Genomic DNA, 6,735 nt, shown 5'->3' with positions numbered 1-6,735 from the left:
AATGCCGTACAGGCTCTTTTCAAAAAAAATATAAATTTTAAAACTATGAAAAATAAAATCAATTAAAATTTTAAAAATTTTACATTGAAATTAAAAATTTAAATACATAAATATGATTAACATTTAAGTACATTTAATCATTTATCTTTTATCAACTTTTCTTAATTTGGCAAATTATGCTGTGCAACCGCGTGCTACATGATAAAGTGGAAAGGTTCACCTTGCCTTTTCCAAGCTAAGCAACCAAGAAGTTTTCTGCTAAGTGTTGTTAAGTGTTGTTTCTATTTCTGTTATTCCTGTTATTCTTTAAGCCTTAAGGGCTTCTTTGTCTTTTCACTACTAGAGGTAGTTATAACCTTTTGCATACTGTATATATGTTTTCTGCTTTCTTCCTTTCCGAGACAACAAGATATTTTCCTTCACTATAACTCCATTCTTCAAGCTATGAAAGCTCTCTCCCTTTTGTCCTGAATGTGCTGAGCATTTTCTCATCATGGTATCAGAGCGCCATCGAACTTATGCCGCAGCGATAATAAGGGAAGACGGCAAAGGAAGCTCTGGTGAACGTCAAGCGAGAGATCCGATGAACCAGAGTCCGGCAAGCTCGATTTCGATTCAACGAAATGATGAATTCAACGATCCTCTGTACCTGCACATTATTGAGAATCCAAACTTGATTCTCGTTTCACCGCCCTTGTCAGAAATCAATTACGCCTCCTGGAGTCGGTCGATGAGGATCGCGCTGGAGGTCAAAAACAAATATGGATTCGTGGATGGAACTATCACGAAGCCTGGAGAAGTCGATCCTAATCTTGCGATCTGGAAAAGATGCAATAACATCGTCTGTTCTTGGTTATTGAAGTCGCTCAGCCCAACTATAGCTGAGGGAGTTCTCTACTTCGATTCAGCAGCAGAGATCTGGAACGTCCTCAGAAAGATGTACTCTCAAGTCGATCCTCATAGGATCGTAGAACTACAGAATGAAATTTTCAAATGCAGTCAAGGTAATCTTTCAATCAATGAATATTTCACCAAAAGTAATGTGTTATGGGTCCAGTTGAATGCGATGAGACCTATTCCTGCTTGTGAGTGTGTGCCTAAGTGCTCCTTTGCCCTAGTGAGCAAAATCCAGAAAGAAAAGCAAGAAGATCAGATCATTAGGTTCCTGGAAGGCCTTAATGATGAATATGAAAACATTTAAGTCTGGAATTTTAGTAATGGAACCTATTCCAATTATGGAAAAAGTGCTGAACATGACATTGAAGATGGAAAGGAAACTAAGAAGTTCCAGTAATTTCAAAAGTAATGAGCTAGTCCAGGCAAATGCTTTGCAGAATGAACAAAACCAGTCTTCTGATGAACAGCCCATGGTGGCAGTATCAACTTCAAATAACAAAAAGAAGTTTAACAATAGCCCAGGAAGAAATATCCCCAAATGTACTTTCTGTGGTATGACAGGTCATACTGTTGAGAAGTTTTACAAAAAGCATGGATACCCCCCTGGCTGGGTTCCAGGCTACAAATCCAAGAACAGGCAAAACCAAGACACACAGCAAGGTTTTAATGCCTCTATTAACCAGATTGGTGATGTGGGACTCTCTGCTGAACAATTTCAGAGACTCTTATCTCTGTTACATGCTCAGAATCCAGGCAGTCAGGCATCAACTAGTGCAGCCATGACCATGACTAACACTGGTCTGAAACCAGATTTCAGAAATCCTCTTGAGAACAACCACAAAGAAGGCAGGTTCATCTCTAACTCTATTGTTAGTATTGTCTTAAATCGTTCTAATATCTGGATCCTAGACACTGGTGCCAGTGATCACATTATTTGCTCTTTGGATTACTTTGATAATTATGATGTCATTCATGGAATTCTGGTAAAATTGCCCAATGGGGACTCAGTGGAAGTCACACACATAGGACAAGTCAGGTTGCACATGGATATACTGTTACAGAATGTGCTTTATATACCTTCTTTCACCTTTAATATCATATCTGCAAGCAAATTGACAAAACTGTCCAATTGTAAAATTGTTGTGGGGGCTGATTCTTGTGATCTTCAGGGACACTTTGGAGTGATGGGTGGTTTTGCTAGTGAGACAGATGGTTTATACTTCATCACCAATCCCCCAGTCAAGAAGAGAACACATACTTACAATGTTGCTTTTAATTCCCCTTGTAATAGCATTTCTGTAGAGGTATGGCACAATAGACTTGGCCATTATCCTATGAATAAAATGCAGTTGTTAAAAGGAATAAAAGTCCCATTACAGCATAAATCTCCTTATCTTGTGTGTGATATTTGTCATTTTGCTAAGCTTAAAAGATCAAGGTTTCCCATGAGCACTACTAGAGCTGAAAACAGTTTTGAATTGATACACATGGATGTTTGGGGGCCATTTCCTGTAGCCTCTCTTAAGGGAGAGCATTATTTTCTTACTATTGTGGATGACTACAGTCGATTTACTTGGCTACACTTGATGAAACACAAGTCAGAGGTCAAATCCATTTTCCAGAATTTCTACAATCTTGTTTGGACTCAGTTCTCAACCAGGATCAAGGTGATTAGAACAGATAATGGTGGTGAGTTTATGCTGCATACTTTCCTCAATGAAAAGGGGATCATACATCAGAGGTCTTGTGCTTATACACCCCAACAGAATGGGGTGGCAGAAAGGAAACACCAGCACATTCTAAGTGTTGCTAGGGCCTTGAAGTTTCAGTCTGGTGTTTCAGATAGTTTTTGGGGACATTGTGTCTTGCATGCATCATATCTGATAAACAGGTTACCCACTGAGGTCCTTGATGGAAACAGTCCCTTCCAGGTTTTATATGGGAAAGAAGTGCAGTATGATGAGCTTAAATCTTTTGGCTGCCTATGCTATGCTGCAACCATGTCACAAGGCAGGAATAAAATGCAATCAAGAGCAAAGAAATGTATTTTTCTGGGATTTCCAGCCTCTATAAAGGGGTATATACTGTTTGACTTGTCCAACAAGACTACCTTTGTCTCTAGGGATGTCACCTTCTATGAACAGTCTTTCCCTCTCAAAGGTGGCACTCCAAGGACTGTTGTTGATTCCACACCAGGATTGTTCAATCCCCCCTTGCCTCAGATTCTCATTGAGACAGAAGCTAACTTCTTGGAGCCAACAGAAAGCCTTAATAATGCTGATCATCACATTGATGGTCCTGATGATCATCTTTCACATTTATGTGATCAGCAGCCAAGTCCTAGGGATAGTCCTTCTGGAAACATTATTGTCCAACCCTCAATTGACAGCAATTCATCTGGTGAGCATACTGAACAACACCAAGGTGATAGCCAATATCAGCCTAGAAGGTCAACAAGGGCAAGAACTATTCCCATCAGATTGCAAGATTACTTATGCCAGTCTACAAAGGCCACCAAGGATGGTATAAGAACTTCACCACTTTCTATCAACAAGGTCATCTCCTATAATAAGCTAACTCCCAGTCATAGGTTTTTGTGTCTCTGCCTTGAATTCTGCACATGAACCTCAGTCTTACAAGGAGGCAGTGATGAGTAAGGAGTGGAGACAGGCAATGCAATCTGAGATAGAGGCCTTGGTTCACAATGACACATGGATACTGACAGACTTGCCACCTGGAAAGATTCCCATTGGTTGCAAATGGGTATATAAGGTTAAGCATAGAGCAGATGGCTCCATAGAAAGGTATAAGGCTAGGCTGGTGGCCAAGGGATACACACAACAGTTAGGTGTGGACTACACTGAAACATTCTCTCCTGTGGCTAGAATGACCACAATCAAAACTTTTCTGGCAGTGGCTGTTGCAAGGGGGTGGGATATCCAGCAACTTGACATAAACAATGCCTTCTTGCATGGGGACTTGGAAAAAGAAGTATACATGGTCATGCCACCTGGTTTTCAAGGCACCAATCCTAAGCAAGTTTGTAAACTGATGAGGTCCCTATATGGCTTGAAACAAGCAAGTAGACAGTGGAATGCCAAATTAACTAAAGCTTTGCAAAATAATGGCTTCCATCAATCCTCAGCTGATCCATCCTTGTTCGCTAAACAGATAGGGAACTCTTTCATTGCCTTTGTTAATCTATGTTGATGATATATTGGTTGCAGGCACAGATCCTACTCAAATTAAAGAACTGAAACAGATGTTAGATAGTTCTTTTAAGATCAAGGACCTTGGTGCTCTCAACTACTTCCTAGGTATTGAAGCCTTTAGAACTCCAGAAGGCATCAATATCTAGCAAAGGAAATACACCTTGGAGATTCTGCAAGAAAATGATTTCTTGGAGGCTAAACCTGCTCAAACACCTTGCATTACAGGACAAAGATTAACCAGCTAGCCTGGAGGGTACTCTCCTTAACCAACCAGAAGTGTTTAGAAGATTGGTTGGCAAATTGCTATATCTGACCAATACTAGGCCTGACATAACCTTTGCAGTTCAACCGCTGAGCCAGTTTGTGGATAAGCCAAGAGATAGCCATTTAAGTGCAGCTCATAGAGTACTTAGGTACCTCAAGGGCTCACCTGGTAAAGGCTTATTCTATCCTTCAGATTCTCACATCAGGTTGCAGGGGTTTTCTGATTCTGATTGGGCAACCTGTGTTGAAAGTAGGAAATCTATAACTGGCTACTGCATATATCTTGGTGATTCTTTGATCTCATGGAAGACCAAGAAACAAGATACTGTGTCCAGGTCCTCCTCAGAGGCAGAATATAGGGCTCTAGCCTCAACAACTTGTGAGATTCAGTGGTTGCTGTACCTGTTAGCAGATTTGAAAGCAGAAGTACACAGTCATGTGCCATTGTTTTGTGATAACAACTCTGCTATTGCAATAGGGGAAACCCATGTTTTCCATGAACGCACAAAGCACATTGAAATAGACTGCCATGTGGTTAAGCAAAAAGTTCATGAAGGAGTGATCAAACTGCTAGCTGTTACCTCTCAGAATCAGACAGCAGATGGATTCACCAAGGCTTTGCCTAAAGCCTTGTTTGATATATTCCATGCTAAGCTGGGCCTTCAAGACCTCCATGCTCCAGCTTAAGGGGGGGTGATAAACAGGGCCGGTCCAATCATTTTCTAGGCCCGGGGCAGGACAAAAAAATGGGCCCCGGTTAATATATATTTCATGCCTAAGATTTAATTTAAATAAAAAAACAATTACTAATATCAATAACTTTAAATAAGATTAACAAGTTTTTAACAATTTTACAGCGACAATAATAATCATGAAAAAATTCTAGGTGCTTTCCTTAATGTAAAATAATAAATAATCGTATAAGTGCCTTCATAAATAAATAATTATTATAGTTTATAAAAATGAATAAATAATTTAAAATCGAGTCAACTTATAAACAATAACATTGTTATCATAATAAATAATAAATTAATTATTATTAAAAATTTATAAAACAATAATTACAAACATATGTGAAGCAAAAAATATTTTTTTGACTAGGAGAAAGAAATTAAAATATTTCAAAACGCAATAAAAAAATTCAAAAAGATATGAAACATAATTATCTAGATAAAATAGTTTGAATATAAAGCATATTATAAATCACACATCTTCTATATTTATATGATTTTTATAAATACTTTTTCTTTTAACTAGATAAATTTCAAATTTTTTTACAATAATTTGAATACAATGACACATGATAGAAACTTCTATATTACATTGATTAGATATTCATAAAAATGTACGCAGTAAATTATCTTTTAATTTTTTTCATAATTCAATCTAAAAATATATCATATAACCCCCTCCGTCCTATTTTTATGTGTCTTGTTTGGTTAACATGAGTTGATTGAAGTTTTTTTAATTCAATTTTTCATAATATGTTTAGTATAAGTATATAAAAATTTATAAATTTAGAAACTGCATTAAAATTTTAATATAAAAATTTATATATTTAATATAATTTTTTTTTTCATATTATGTTTAGTATAAATTTATGAAAATTTATATATTTAAAAACTACATTAAAAATACTACTCCATATTAAACACAAAAAATCATTAAAAATAATTTTTTAAAAGATACATTATAATATAAGCAAAGAAGTAAAGGGAAGGATTGGATCACCGGCCTTTGATTGAAGGAGGTTAAAATTTAAATATCTTACCAGCTAAGCTAATTCACCTTAGTATAAAATATATGTATATAAATTACTTATACTTAATACATATATACTATGTATAAGAGATAAGATGGGGCCCTCCCCAACCATGGGCCCTGGGCAAGGGCCCAGCCTGCCCTTGCCCCAGGGCCGGCCCTGGTGATAAAGTGGAAAGGTTCACCTTGCCTTTTCCAAGCTAAGTAACCAAGAAGTTTTCTGCTAAGTGTTGTTAAGTGTTATTTCTGTTTCTGTTATTCCTGTTATTCTTTAAGCCTTAAGGGCTTCTTTGTCTTTTCACTACTAGAGGTAATTATAACCGTCTGCATACGGTATATATGTTTTCTGCTTTCTTCCTTTCCGAGATAACAAGATATTTTCCTTCACTATAACTCCATTCTTCAAGCTATGAAAGCTCTCTCCCTTTTGTCCTGAATGTGCTGAGCATTTTCTCATCACTACATTTAATCATTTATCTTTTATCAACTTTTCTTATTTTGGCAAATTATGCTGTGCAACCGTATACACCATGCATGGTGCACACGGAATTGGATCCATAATTTCTATACTATAGATTCATAATTATTGAATTATATATTC

This window comes from Ipomoea nil, unplaced genomic scaffold, assembly GCF_001879475.1.
Source record: "Ipomoea nil cultivar Tokyo-kokei standard unplaced genomic scaffold, Asagao_1.1 scaffold1936, whole genome shotgun sequence".
NCBI lineage: Eukaryota > Viridiplantae > Streptophyta > Magnoliopsida > Solanales > Convolvulaceae > Ipomoea > Ipomoea nil.
The sequence above is the reverse complement of the archived record's forward strand: the minus strand, read 5'-3'. Positions refer to the sequence as shown.